We start from the raw sequence: 15,572 nt of genomic DNA, 5'->3' as shown, positions 1-15,572 counted from the left end.
ATGTTTTTATTTTCAATTTTCCATATAAACATTTTTCGTTATAATGCCAACAAAGCAGTAGGTGGAACAATGAGTAAATGACCAATATACTAGAAAATTACTGTAGTACAAAATGTTTCATCCAATTTATGGAATCCATAAAGTATCAAGACGATATATTATCAATCAGGAAGAAAGTAATCTTCCAAGAAGAGAGAATAAAGAGAGAAGAGAAAGGAAGAGAAGAGAAAGGTATGGAAGAGCAGGACAAGGAGAAAGAAAGGATATATGATGTAAAGAAAAGAAGAGAGGAGAGGTCGCCTGTAGCCCCACAAAAAAAAAAAAAAAAAAGGGGGGGGAGGGGGAGAGATGTTAACTCAATTGAATGGGGGGTTCAGATAGAAACACTGCAGTTTCATACCATAAAGTTGTATGAAAGCAATTATGAATCTGAGTTTTTGTTGAAATGTTTAGAGTATCAATAAAGGATTCCCATATCTCAAAAAATTTATCAATGCGTTGTTCTTTATGTAGTGAGGTCTCCATCCAATCCATTTTAAACACGTGAAAAAGTTTATTTTTAAACATTTGTAAGGAGGGAGGAGATGAATGTATCCATTGCTGTAAGATACATTTTTTCGCTACAGCTGATATAATTAACAATAGCTTACGACAACCTGGAGATATTCTAGAAGTGGTTGTCAGTATACCAAAAATGGCCCATTCAGGGGATAAAGGTAGAAAATTAACCAAATCTGAAATAGCAAATTGCTTTATTTGAAGCCAGAATTTTTTAATGTGGATACAATCCCATAAACAGTGAAAAAGAGTAGCCTCTGGTCGATTGCACTTTGAGCATGTCGAACCAGGAGACAACCCCATCAACTGACAGCGAGAAGGTGATAGGTATCCCCTATAGAAAATTTTAAAGAACATTTCCTGGTATATAATAGTTGGGAGGGTACGATTGGAATATAAAAGTGCTTTTAGAATGGTTGCTTCACTAAGATCAGGAAAGTGTCTCTGCCATCTAGTAATGCCTGTGTCGTAGTGGCCTTCATAATACGGTGTTCTTAGTATTTTATAAAACATAGAGATAGCTCCTCTAGCGTTAACTAAGGATTGAAAGGCTATATCCAACTGGTTCACCCAGTCCACGGGAGAAAGATAAGAAGTCACTTTGGAGACATAATGTTGTGCTTGCATAAAGGCAAAATTGTGAATTTGTAAAAAGGAAAATTTAGATTGAGCCTGAGAAAAAGTAAGAGTATGTTTTGTGGTTGCATCAGTAAGCTGACGAGTTGTAGTAAGCCCCTGTTGAGCCCATAGAGTAAAGGGAGCAGAAGCTAACCCGTGTTGAAAGTTCATATTGCCAAGCCAAGGAAGAAACAAAGAGTATGAAGCGTTAAGTCTCCATTTATTGCGGATCGTATGCCAAACTGACCATGCTGACATTAAGAGAGGGTTGTCCAATATTTCTGTTGTAATGTCAGATTTATGAGAATGTAGAAAATAGACCAAATCTATATTGGTAAGGAAGGATTGTTCTACTAAATAATTGGAATATAATTCAGAGTGTGAAATCCAATCTTTAATATGTCTACATACAGCAGCATAGTTGTAGATTTCCATATTTGGAAAGTTAATACCTCCCTCAGATTTAGTTCTTTGTAACAACTGTAGACTGAGGCGAGGTTTTGTTTTTTTCCAAATAAATTGTCGGAAGGCTGCATCTATTCGTTTAAGATCTGTCTTGGTAAACACAAGTGGTAGAACCTGAATAGGATACAGCAGCTTCGGGAAGGTAATCATCTTTATAAGGTTTGCTCGTCCCAGGTATGATAACCGTAAATGCTGCCAGTCATCCAACTCTTTAAGGACTGTATCAATAGTACTTTTTATATTAATAGTATATAAATCATAGATATTTTTAGGGAGGCGAATCCCTAAGTAAGAGATATAAGTATCTGCCCATTTCAAATTACCAACCTGTAATGTACTTTTACGAAAGGAAGCGCTTAGGGCCATAATGGTAGATTTAGAGTGATTTATAGCGAATCCTGATATCGTACCAAAATCTTCTAATTTAGAAAGAAGGGGCATTAAACATTCGTGTGGGTTGGAAATAAAAAGAAGAAGGTCATCTGCAAAGGCAGCTACCTTAATTTCTGTATTGCCATAGGACATTCCTCGGAAAAGGGGCCAGGATTGGAGAACTCTTAACAAAGGGTCTAATGCCAGATTGAAAAGTAAGGGGGATAAAGGGCATCCTTGTCGAGTTCCCCTGAACAATTGAATAGGATCACCCAAAAGGCTATTAATTAACAATTTCGTCTTGGGGGAGCTATATAGATATTTAATTAAATTAATAAAGGAAGAATCAAACCCTCGTTGTTGAAGTATAGCATATAAATGGGGCCATAAAACTTTATCGAATGCCTTTTCGGCATCCAAACTTAACAAAATATTATTGGAACGGTCCTGAGTTGTTGAAGAATATAAAGCCGCTACCGCCAAGCGAACGTTGCGAACCATGTTTCTGCCATGAGTGAAACCAGCTTGGTGAAACGTCAGGAGAGAAGGAAGGATTGTTTGCAAGCGAATAGCCAGAATCTTGGAAAGAATTTTGTAATCCTGATTCAGGAGAGTAATGGGTCTATACGAGGCTACTAAATCAGGATTTTTATTGGGTTTCAATAATAGTGTAGTATAAGAATCATTAAATGTAGGATATTTAAGATTTCCCTCTTGAATCTGTTTGTAAACATGAGTCAAGGAGGGGATTATATCATCTCTTAGTATCTTATAGTAGTTTCCATTAAACCCGTCAGGACCAGGTGATTTGTTAAGATGTAGGCTATCAATAGCAAACCCAATCACCTCCTCTGTTATATCACTAGAGAGGACCTCTTTCTGTTGATCCGTTAGATATGGTAAATTGGCTTCTTTAAGAAAGGAGTCTGATAAGAGGGGGTCAACTGAAGATTCCTTGTAAAGGGAAGTAAAATATGAATGGAATATGTTGTTAATGTCAGCAGGTTTGGCAGCCATTACATTAAGGTTTGGATCTAAAATTTTCATAATAAATTGTTTCTTCCGTTGTCGACTTGCCATGTAAGCTAATACTTTCCCCGACTTGCCCCCCCAGTGGTAATAAGTATTTTTAGAGTAATCTAATTTGGTTTGAGCCTCTTTCATAAGGAAAGATTCCATAATTTGTTTTTGATGTAAATAGTTAGTTTTATTATCCGCTGTGGAAAATCGTAAATAATGGTTGTAGGTTTCTTTCAGTTTGTTTTTTAAAGAATGTAATGTCTTCCTGTGATTCCGGTTGCGCTTAGCTATGTAGGAGATCACATGCCCTCTCATCACTGCCTTTGAGGCCTCCCAAAATAGAACAGGGTCATTCCAATGTTCTAAGTTATCGTCTACATATTCCCTCCATTTAGTCTTCAAATATAATTGAAAATCATCATTCTGGGACAGGAAGGAGGGGAAGTGCCAAAGGCGTGAGGAATGCCAGGGAGTAGACCTAGATAAGTCGAAAAGTATAGGTGCATGATCCGATATAATGATAGGGTCTATTATGGTATTGCAGACTCGTTGGAATAACGTATCCGCTACCAAAATGTAGTCTATTCTGGTAAACACATCATGAACCTTAGAATGAAACGGGAAATCCTTACAAGAAGGGTTATGTAGTCTCCATTGATCAACCACATCATGGTTGGAACAGAGAAAGTCAACCCCGTTCACACGGTTTGAAGAGGTAGGAGAGGTAGGGGCCGAGTGATCCAATAGGGGATTATGTAAACAATTAAAGTCCCCGCCAATTATCAGATTAGGGGTATCATGCTTCATAAGAAGATTTGATAGTTTTTTATAAAAGGCCAAACTAGGTGTGTTAGGAGCATAGATATTTAAAATAGTGAATTTCTCACCGTGGACTGTAAGATGCACCAACAAAAATCGTCCCTCTCCATCGGCCACCACATTATCAATGGTATATTGAAGATGTTTACTAAATAAAATTGCCACGCTGCGTTTCTTTTTATCAAGGGAGGCTGAGACACATTCCTGAATCCATGTCGCTTTAAGGGTTGCATGGGGACCACGCAACCAGTGTGTCTCCTGCAATAAAATAATATCAGGGGCTAATCGTTTGAGATGAGACAATACCCTTCTTCGCTTACATGCGGAATTCAATCCAGCTACGTTCCATGACAACATTCAGATAGCATTCAATGTCAGTTGGGGGGCTAAAGTAGAAGAATCAATATGGGCTGTCATCCAATTCCACACTTACCAATGGAGATTGTAGGTAGGGTATCTTTGATTAGAGTGCCCGTCACATCCCAGCGAGTGAGACCGGCGTTTCGAATATCAATTAGGAATAATAACTGCAAGGTGAGAGTGGAGAGGGGCCACAGGCGATCCATGAGAAAAGAAGAAGAAGAGAAGAAAAAGAAGCAAAGAACAAAGAGTACCAAAAATGACACATAATCAAATTGTAACACATCGCAACAATAGTAAGCATGTAATCATTATGATAATTCCAACAGTTTATCTGTGGGAGGGTAACCCCTCCGTCACAAGAGAGGTATGAAGCTACTATTTCTCTCTTTCTTTCCCTTTCCTTTCCCTTAGGAAATTAGGATAAAGTGTAAATATTTAAAATGGTAAACCATCAACTCATCCATTTGGAGGTGGATTTTTAGAGGAACCTTGCAACGGAATCTTTAGGTGATCTCTAGCTTGGTCAGGAGTGTCAAAATTAAGGGTTCTCCCATCAGTGAAGAACCGCAGTTTAGCTGGGTATAGAAGCGCAAATTTAACATTCTCAGTAAATAAATGTTTGCAAATTGGGGTGAATTCTTTCCTCCTCTGAGCTACAGAGGCCGAGAAGTCTTGAAATATCAGCACTTTAAAATTCCGCACTTCAAGAGTGCGCCTTTTCCTGTATGCCATAAGTATGTTTTCTTTATCTCTAAAATTAAGAAATTTGGCAATCACAGGGCGAGGGCGTATTTGGGATGAGGGGGGACCTCTATCAGGGCCAATACGATGTGCCCTTTCGATAAGCACTGTTCCCGAGGTACTAGGAACTTTAAGGACTTGAATTATGTCAACACTTAATAAATCAAAAAGATCCGAACCTGAGATTGATTCTGGGATGCCTATAAATCTAAGATTGTTTCGCCTATCTCTATTTTCAAGGTCATCAATCTTTGAGGTCAAGAAGGCTATTTGTTGAAAGTGAGAGTCATCAGAATTTTGCAGAGATACAATAGCATCTTCCGCCGTACTAACCCTTTGTTCCACCTCCACTAACCGTTTGGTATGTGATTCTAAATGGGACAGAACCGTATTTATAGTCGTTTGAATTGCATCCAGCTTTTTTTCCAGGGTTGGGTTTAAAGGCAATGAGCCTTCCACGGACAGGGAAGGTATCACAGGGGAGGAAGAAAGATCTTGAGATGTGGAGGGGGATGAACGACTGGGTTGGGGTGTGTTCACCTTTTCCTTAATAGAGGGATTTTTAGACTGAGATTTCCCGTTTCTGACCATGGTATCAGTTGGATATTTATCTACAAATTTATCCATACTATGGGACAATGACCAGTGTAGCTAGAGATTCTGTACCACCTATGGATAGGAGTTTTTGAGACAACTACATAGTTAGATAAGAGAGGAGGACAAAAAAAAAAAAAAGGAGGGGGGGAGGGGGCGGGGGGCCCCAAAGGACAAAGGTTGGGTTCAACCACTGGTCTGTTAAAGGTAAGTTATGCTTTTTGAGATGAAGGATTTGATTAGGAGTCTCCTTTCTTAGCTATTACACTTTATATGTGAACCGCACACTAAATACAGGGATATATAGGCAATAATAAAGTAACCCTGTGAAGGATGTTATACAAAGCGTGAAATTTGACCAGGATTCACCTACTTTGGTTGTTGCGCTTTGTATATGATTTTTCCATTAAATACAGAAATATATAGGTAACAGTAAAGGAATCCCCCCCCCCCCCCCAAACCACCCAAGGCAAGTTGTATGGAAGACTCCTGGTCCCTACAATCAGATGCCACAAGATGGTATTGTTTGCCTGTTAATACAGGATCACTGCCGCAGGAAGGCAAACCCCCTCAATAACCCCGCCATCACAGCAAATAACAAGTTATTAAGTCAGAGTCAGGCTGTATGTACGGCTCTTGCCTGATTGGCGTTTCTTGAGAATGAAAGTGCAAGGTAGAGGTATAGCATTAGATGTAGTCAATAGATCAAGTATAGGACATCGAGAAGTTTCTGTTTCTCCAAGGGGATACTGATCTCCCCCCAACAAGAAAGGGTAGAGCAGATAAAGAATCAGGAGAGGGGAAAGTGGCAAAGAGAGGAGGGAGAACACGAGGTGGGAAGGGAGGGCTATTAGCAGGGAAAATGACAAGACATGGTTACCAGTAAGGGAAAGCAGCGTGTTTCACACAGAGTCTCTCCAACCCAAGCCGATCCACAGGCACACACTGCAGGAATAAGTCTTGGTCCCGGCAGCAAGCTCCGCACTTCAGTGTCCCAGTGTTTACCCCGGCGTCCTTCCCCGCCTGACGCATAGGGTAAGCAGCACCGACCCAGAACTAGGTTGTGCAGAAGGTTCTTGCTTGATCAATGTAGCTCAATAGCGAAAGTGTAGGGCAGAGGCACTGTGTCAGGAGCACTTCTCACTCCGTCCAGAGAGCTCCTCCAGGGGTAGGCAGCCTCTTCACCACGACGCTTCCGGGCTGTGGCAGCCGGAGTGTGGCCGCCAGTGTCGTCTTCAGCGGTCTCCGCGTCTCCGGGTAATCCACATCGCCCACAGATGCCACTACAGGGTTCAACAGCCTCCGCGCACCGCACCGCGTCTCTCCCAGACCGCAGCAGCCGATCCGTGCAGCCGTGGACTATCCCTGGCAGTCAGTGCCAGCAGGATCCCCTGCCGACCAGCTACTACCAGCGACTGACACCGCCGCCGACCGCAGGAGAGGGTCTGCGCTACACCTCCAGAGGCCAGGGATCACACGCGGTGAGTCTTGTCTGCGCGATCGGGTCCTGGCTACACTGTGTCCACGGTGAATAATTATCAGCAGTCAGCGGGGGTTACTATGGGTGCCAGCGGTACCGTAGTAAATTCAACCAGAGGGTCTAGGTATCAGGTCGGAGGTAATTCCGGCCGAGGCACATGCGGCAACCCACTCCGCTGACAAGCTGGTAGGCCTCAACTTTGCAAGCCAGATTCCGGCGGTAGGCAGCTCCAATCTCCCTCGCTGATGGATAGTTAGGTAGAGCTCTTCCTTCCTTGCAGAATCATACAGTTTGTGTCAGTAGATCGGCACATCTGCAGGAGGATGGAAATAGATTGTAGAGAAGGGAGACGGAGCTAACAGTAAAAAGCGGCCATCACGATGCTCCGCCCACCGGAAGTCCAATCCAAGAGATTTTCAACATCAATGCAGCACTTTAGAAATATATGATAGAAAGTCAAACTTATCCGTTGTCGACCTCGGTCATTTAATGACCGTCAAAGACTTGTGCATCCAAGCACAGATCACCCCGTTGCCACTGCCATCCACGTGGATGGCAGTGGCAACGGTGTGATCCGTGCTTGGTTGCAGTGTTTTTTGCCTTTTTTTGCTTTTAAAAAAGTGTTTCTTTTGGAAATAATAAACTTTCATATACTAATTAAGAAGTTTGAGTGCCCTTTAACTATAAAATTTAAATATCCTGTACCTGTGAAGGAACGGACTGAAGGGAGCACCATATGAGAATTGCTGGAGAGTGTGCATTTGTTCAAAGTCTCTCTCTCTCTATCTATCTATCTATCTATCTATCTATCTATCTATCTATCTATCTATCTATCTATATATATATATATATATATATGTATCTTGAGAATGGTTGGTCATTTCATGTGTAGGATCATGTTGCCTGGAGATAAAATAACAAAGTAACCTAATGAACATGGAAATATCTGTCACACATTACATATTTCCCAAACTTAGTACACACATTACACATAGTCTCCCCTTTCCCCTCATGCAACTTTTACTTATTTACAAGGCACAACAAGGGAATTATACACCTTTACAGTATGCAAGGGGACAGTAACTGATCAGAGCATCATGCATGGTATCTACGTGTTCGGATAATTATGAGTAATAATCCGGTGCTGGTTTGGAGAAGATCGCATGTCGTTGCGAATAGTTATTCGCAAAGGCAGATTAAAGGTATATTTGTGTTTATTATGTACGTGGTATGCGGCTGGAATCCAGAGCTGACCAGCTGTAGACACCCCTGGATCAAGGCATCGCCCATCGCTTCAAACCGACCAATGACCTCTCCTGTACTGTAAACGACCATCCCTCCAACCAATCAGTGGAGAGCATACAACCCCATTGTATTGTATTTTGGGCAAGGGTATATAAACCTTGCACCTAGGCCGGTCACTCTCTCTCTCTGCTTTTTAAAAGACTCATAGGTCGTCTCGCCAGACGGCTGGGGACCGGATCCGGGTAGCGCAAGCGACGAAGCGTACGTATCATTGGGTGTGACTCTCTCTCTGTGATTGAATTGTATTGTGTTGTACCATTTATATTGTAACTTATTGTAATCCCCTTTTACAAATATATTATTACTTGTTGCTGCTTTGGACCACAACATACAATCAAATACTGGTGTCGCATTCAGTTTCTGTTGAGCGTTTGTATAGTGTAATTGCCACACCTAGAGCTGCCTCGTGCTCTCAGCGTGTCGTTCTGTGTGTATTCACTGAGTGTAAGCTGCACGGCTATTCCGATGTGTGTACGCAAAGTGCGTGCACAGTACGGGACTGTGTACGCTAACTGGGGACAGAGTACGTAGGTAAAGGATTTATTACAGCGGCCGCAGCGGCTTCAGTTACAGTGTGCAATAGGGGTTTAGTGGCTACTTTCCAAGAAGTCTATCGAACTTCTCAGTTGAGGGCATCGTCCGGCTCGTCTCATACCCGGCTTTTGCACAACATTGCAGGCGCTTGCCAGCAGCAAAGGGTGGATTAGCATTATTATATTGTGTTGATCTATCTTGTGCTGCTGAACCGCGCCTGTACTGCATTGGTTAGGGATGCTGGCGTGAACCGCAAGGACAAAGGAAAAAAAAAGCCATTTAAAAGTTTTTTCTTTTTTTTTCTTTTGCACATGTAACCTTGCGTAAAGGCGCACACAGCGTACCCATACTTTGCATCCATCCCACATATTGTTGCCATAGGTTATAACGGTCATTTATAGGTTTGTCTGAAACCGGATACATCTGTGTTGCTATATACATTTGAAGTAACTGTGTTAATGATATAGTTGTAAGAACACAAAACGCAGCTCTGGCCTAGTCTTTTAGGTTAAACAGAGCAATTGTGGGGTGTGTTCGTGAGCGACAATAGTTTATATCGCTCACATTTATACTGTGTGATTTGTTTTAGTGCGGGCGCACTTTTGTACACGTGGCCCGGACCAAGTACGTGAGCGCGCACAAGCGTGAAAAGGCACGTGCGGTTGCGTAATTACGCAAGTTGCGTAAGATCGCTAACGCCAAGGACAAACCACACAATAGTTCAATTTAAAGCGGAGTAGTAGATGTTTATCTACAAATAGCACATAACTATCCGGTTTCAAACGCAGATTAGAATAACATTGATAAAGTGTGTTACCTCTGGGGAAAGCTATCAGTTAACAGGAAAGGATATTTTTCTGATCAGAAAACTATAGTGTTAGTGTGGGCTGAAAAAGGTGTGAATGTATTGAACACCGCTTGGTGAACTCGGTGAAACTCGGTGAACTTGGTGAGCACGGTCTAGGTGAACACGTGCAAAGGAGTGTGATAAAGCTTTGTGAAGTTGTTGTTTTAAAGGTTTTTTTTTCTTGGTATTACTCTCCGGCTGTTTTGGAGCACAGTGTGAAGACTCCAGTGATCCTACAACTTATAGATAGCAAGTGTCTATAAGCGGTACGATTGGACCGCACGGTTGTGTGAGCAATACGTGGCGCAACGTGATACGAAGTTTTGCATATTTGTGCGTAAATCTCGTCATCATACGCGTTGTGTAAAGCACATGCAAGCGTGATTTGTGTAAAAATTGTCTTTTAGGCAGATATTCACTGGGTACGGTAAGTTACTCCTAAAGGCCCAGGGGATATAGGCCGAAGTAGGGCCTGCACTGGCTACGCGTGTCTGCTAAAAAGGGCGGATCCGTGGTACTCGGAGCAGAAGAAGTTAGTGGAAGAACTTTGAGGACTTCCACCGTTAGACTACTGTGTTTGGAGCATTTTAGGAAGTTTTCCCGTGTTAAAAAGGTCCACAATGGGAGCCAAGTGCACAACACAGGGACGTTCCTCAGTCAGGGTTCAGACAGCAGAATTGAGACCCAGGGGGTCAGCTCGGTTGGTAATGTGGGGGAAGTATGGTTCCCACACTGAGACCTTTTGTGATGAATGGACACGAATGACTGTGGGGGATAAAGCATCATTTCCTGGGATAGGTAGTTTTGATCCAGAGGTACTACACAATGTAAGGATTAGAATATGCCTGCTCAAATCCAGAAAGCATAGGGTAAGGCATACAGATTGTTTAAACTTGTGGCAACAAGAGGGGGATGTGCAAAGGGAGCTTGCTCGCACAGCAAGTTCCAAACCAGGCAGAAGCGTGAATGCGACAGCACCACCACCACCATATGTTGATGGAGAGAAGAGTGTCACCACCAATGATACAAAGGTAGAGGTCAGGGAAATGCGCAGCGAATGTATTAAAACTAACGCTTGTACCTTGTACCCTGTTTTACCTTCTCCCCAAGATTACAGCAACGTAGAGGATGAGCCTAGCATGATCTCAGCCCTTGCCCTGGCTGCCACCATACACGACACAAGGGTGGGCATTGCCCAACCACCAAGGGCAGTGGCCACATCAGCCAGTGAGGGGGCAGATGAGATCGTGGCGACTGGTAAGTACGGTACCGTCCATTATGCAGAAACAGTGACTCCCCGTATTGTAGAGACAAGAAACATGTGGTTGAGTTGCATCCAGTTAGGGTGATTGCAGTCCCTAACTGGAGAACTGACACTCAGGGGGTGACCCCAATCAGGAACATTGCAATGTACTGTCCCTGGTCCCGTATGGAGCTGAGGTCAATTATGGCAGAATTCCCTGACCCCAGAAAGGATTTAGTCGGATGCCAGAAATATATGAGATTTAGGACTTTCCCAAGAACCCACAAACAGAGATTGGAGGACGGTGTTGCGAGCGAGTCTCCCCTCTAACATTGACATCCCAAAATTTATTACAGACTGCAACCTAGATGCAGAAGTGCCACTCACTGATGCTTACAATCAGGAGAATGTCAGGCAAATCAATATACAACTAGGTTTGTATTTCCCAGCCGTAGTTAGATGGAATAAGATTTTTTCCATAAGACAGAAAGAGAATGAACTGGCATCCGAATATTTCCACAGAGCTTTGATGGAAATGGCTAAATTCACTGGGGTTGAGGATATTAGAGACAATGTCAACCACAGGGAAGTAGCTGTCTCTGTATTAATGGAGGGATTGAAGGAGGCACTGAAAACCAGGGTGCAAACTTCTATGCCAAACTGGAGGAGTATTACGGTGACTGCACTTAGGGAATCGGCACTGGAGCATGACCGTAATATCCAGAAAACCAGGGAGGCACAGGGGGAGCGGTTGATGGTGATGAGCATCCAAGCACTGGAAGGAGCACCAACTCGACCAAAACCCCAGGCCCCTGACACATGGAAAAAGCCAAGAGTTTGTTATCTGTGTAAAAGGGAAGGGCATTATGCCAGCAATTGTAACAGCACACAAAAATTCAGACCCCCTAGACAAGAACACGAGCAAAGTAATTATACACATAGAGGAGATCAGGGATCATACAGGAGAGAGTACGAGCCACATAGAGGGGAAACAAGGAGGTACCCACCATGGGAGGACTGGCGTGCCCCCGAAGACTTACCGTTATCCCCCTCACATATCATAGCCGCCAACGCCCAAAGGGTGGGTCAACGGCCCCAATAGAGGTTAGGCCACACCTGTAGTCTGCAGCCTGTGAAGCTGATTGCTGGCCCTGGGAATGAACCTGAGGTCTTGGTCAAAGTAGCAGGAACACTACAACCATTTCTTGTAGATACAGGGGCGGCCAGATCTGTACTCAAAGCTCCAACCAATTTACTGACCACGGGCAAAACCATTTCGGCTATGGGAGTAACAGGAACGGTGCAACACTACCCTTTGAGTAGACCGGCAGAGATTATGATAGGGCCCCTGCAGACCAAACAATCTTTTCTGCTGGCTGCATCGGCTCCGACTAATCTGCTCGGCAGAGATTTATTGTGTAAAATGCGGTGTGTCATATATTGTACTCCTGAGGGTGTCTTCTTGGATAAACCCGAGAATCACGTTCAAGAAGTGCAAGATATATTAGACACCCCTCAAAGGCTAATGTCGCATTCTGCTGTTATAGACAAGTGTCCATCAAAGGTAGAGGATGTGATCTCACGAATACCGGGTTCCCTTTGGACCAAAGATGGACATGACACTGGATTGATGGCGAATGTAGCCCCAGTAGTAGTACAAGTAAAAGATGGTAGGATAGCTCCAAAAATCCCTCAGTATCCTCTGAAGCCAGAGGTAGAATTAGGAGTGTACCCCGTCATAGAGCGGTTGCTACAACAGGGCATCCTAGTCAGGACGTCCAGCACAGCCAATAGTCCCATCTTCCCTGTGAAAAAGAGTGGGGGGAGGGGTTACCGGCTAGTGCAGGATTTAAGAGGGGCGAACAAAATAGTTGAGAGTCAATTCCCTGTAGTGCCCAATCCAGCTGTCATCTTGATGCAGATCCCCGCAACCTCTTCATACTTCACTGTCATTGATCTCTGTTCTGCCTTATTTTCTGTCCCTCTCCACCCCGACAGTCAGTACCTTTTCGCCTTCTCTTACAGGGGAGTACAGTACACCTGGACTCGTCTTCCCCAAGGCTTCATTGACAGCCCAAGTATCTTCTCCCAAGCACTGCATGACTGTTTGCAATCCTTTCAACCTGAAAATGGCTCAGTGCCTTTACAGTATGTTGATGACTTATTGTTGTGCTCTGACTCATTTGAAACGTCCTTGGCAGATATGAAGCAGCTGCTGCTTCACCTCTCCCAGACAGGACACAAGGTTTCAAAGGATAAATTACAGTTGTGCAGTAAAAGGGTGAGGTATTTGGGGCATTGCTTGACACAAGGACAACGACACCTCACTGCTGATAGAATAGAAGCGATTCGCGACATGACCCTGCCACAAACCCAGCAACAGATCCGCACTTTCCTTTGAATGTGTGGGTACTGCCGAAACTGGATCCCAGGATTCTCCATACTGGCTTTACCTTTGCAAGAAATGGTCTCCTCGAACAAACCAGATCGGATCTCGCACACAGATGAGTCCTAATTGGCCTTTGAGAGACTCAAACAGTGCCTATCACAGGCACCTGCATTAGGTATGCCAGATTATGGGAAGCTTTTTGAATTATACGGTACAGAAAGTGCAGGGTGCGCAGCAGGAGTTTTAACACAGAAACATGGTGATGCCAGCAGACCAGTTGTTACGATTCCTGTACTCCAGACTGGAGAAGATCTTATGGCAGAGATCTGAGTACAGAAATGAAATACAGGTTGTGGGAGCTGGAGAGCCTAGTAACCCCTGGCGCCCTAACTCCGTTGTCTCGCCCGTGTTATCAGAAATCCCCTGCGAGACTATGGTTGCTTGAGCCCATGGCAGCCGCGTTCGAAGGGCGGATTATGTCTGCCCAACCCCGATGCCCCCGCAGGTCTTAATGGGAGACAAGGGGAAGTCCGAGACAGGGTGATAACAAGGGGCCCTCTGACTAAGCAACCAAGCCAGGGGTTACAAGCTAACTTAACTAAATCAAAAGGTATGTGCGGACTAGCCGCCAGGGAAAAGGACAACCAAGGATCCACGGATCCGACACTCCTGTCCGGCACCGCTGGACACCAGAGTGGATCTTGTGGAAGCGGAATCCTCCGCAAAGCTCCAGAACTCAAAATAAACACAATAATAAATAGTAGCGGACAAGCCGCAACACACGGCTGCGCCGCGACTCACGAACACCACCAGATGTTAAAGGTGCTCGGTCAGACTCCAGGAACAGATGGTAACTTCCGAGTACTGGATCACTGAGAACAGGAACAAACGAACAGACCGGGACTGGGAACTCTCTCTGCAGCAGAATCAGGCAAACAGGAAGCTATCACCGGCGTCTGTGAGGAGTCCTGGGAGTGCTTTTAACAGAGAGTCTTCCAATCAGCTGTTTGGAGGCTGATTGGATTAAATGCAATGCAGCTGACAAGCTGCATGGCCAGGGAAACAGATGAGTGATAATTACAACATGCCGTGCAGCTGCATGCTACACAGCCAGGAAACCAGTGATGATATAAACTTAGACCCAGCAACGGGGAACACGATCCGACAGTGGCGTCCCCGTTGCTAGGCGCCGGCCGCACTGACGAGCGGACCCTCGGCGCCTAACAGTACCCCCCCCTTGAGGAGGGGTCAAGGAACCCCTAAATCCGGGTTTCTGAGGAAATTCTTGAAAAAATGCCCTTTTGAGCCTTGGGGCATGAAGGTCCTCATCTAGGACCCACGACCTTTCCTCAGGACCATAACCTTTCCAATGCACCAAAAAATAAAGCCGACCCCGGGACAGCTTGGAATCGAGAACCTTCTCAACCACGAACTCCTGCTGACCCTGTACATTAACTGGTGATCTCCCCTGAGGTTTTTTACGAGGAAATCTACTAGATGAAACATATGGTTTGAGCAAAGAGCAATGGAAGGTATTTCCGATTCGTAACGTTTTTGGTAGCTGTAACCGGAAAGCAACTGGATTGACTTTTTTGATAATGAGAAATGGTCCAATAAATCTAGGACCCAATCTGGCTGAGGTTTGTCGAAGCTTGATATTGCGAGTCGACAGCCACACCCTGTCTCCTACTCTAAAAGTGCACGGCCGCCGGAACCTGTCCGAAAAATCTTTTTCCTTGAAAGCTGCTTTTCTGAGAGCTATGTGCACTTTTTTCCAAATAAGTTTAAGATGAGAGGTCAGGGCCAGAGAGGAGACAGAGGAATGTTGGAAAAATGAATTAGCTCTGGGGTGGAAACCAAAAACTGCAAAAAATGGAGACACATTGGTGGAGGAATGACAGGCATTATTATAAGCAAACTCTGCCAATGGAAGAAACTCAGACCAGTCATTTTGGAGTTTGGCCGAGTACAAACGCAAATATTGTTTTAAGGATTGGTTCACTCGCTCAGTCTGTCCATTTGATTGTGGATGATAACCGGAGGTTAATGATAATTTCATTTTTAACGAAGCACAAAAAGACTTCCAAAACTGTGCAATGAATTGTGGACCCCTGTCAGAAACAATATCAGTGGGTAACCCATGGAGTCTGAAAACATGACGGAGGAACAAGACTGCCAATCCCTGGGCAGATGGCAATCGGGGAAGACCAATAAAATGAGCCAT

At 44.1% G+C, this 15,572-nt stretch overlaps 1 protein-coding gene across 2 annotated transcripts in view; it reads left to right on the top strand.

Moving 5' to 3' along the window:
* Positions 1 to 15,572, top strand: part of BZW2 (basic leucine zipper and W2 domains 2) — a 207,138-nt gene that overhangs the window by 18,850 nt on the left and 172,716 nt on the right. The window lies entirely within an intron of this gene.

The sequence above is a fragment of the Pseudophryne corroboree genome, chromosome 5 (assembly GCF_028390025.1).
Source record: "Pseudophryne corroboree isolate aPseCor3 chromosome 5, aPseCor3.hap2, whole genome shotgun sequence".
NCBI lineage: Eukaryota > Metazoa > Chordata > Amphibia > Anura > Myobatrachidae > Pseudophryne > Pseudophryne corroboree.
Note: the sequence above shows the minus strand (reverse complement) of the source record. Positions and strands in the feature narration are given on the sequence as shown.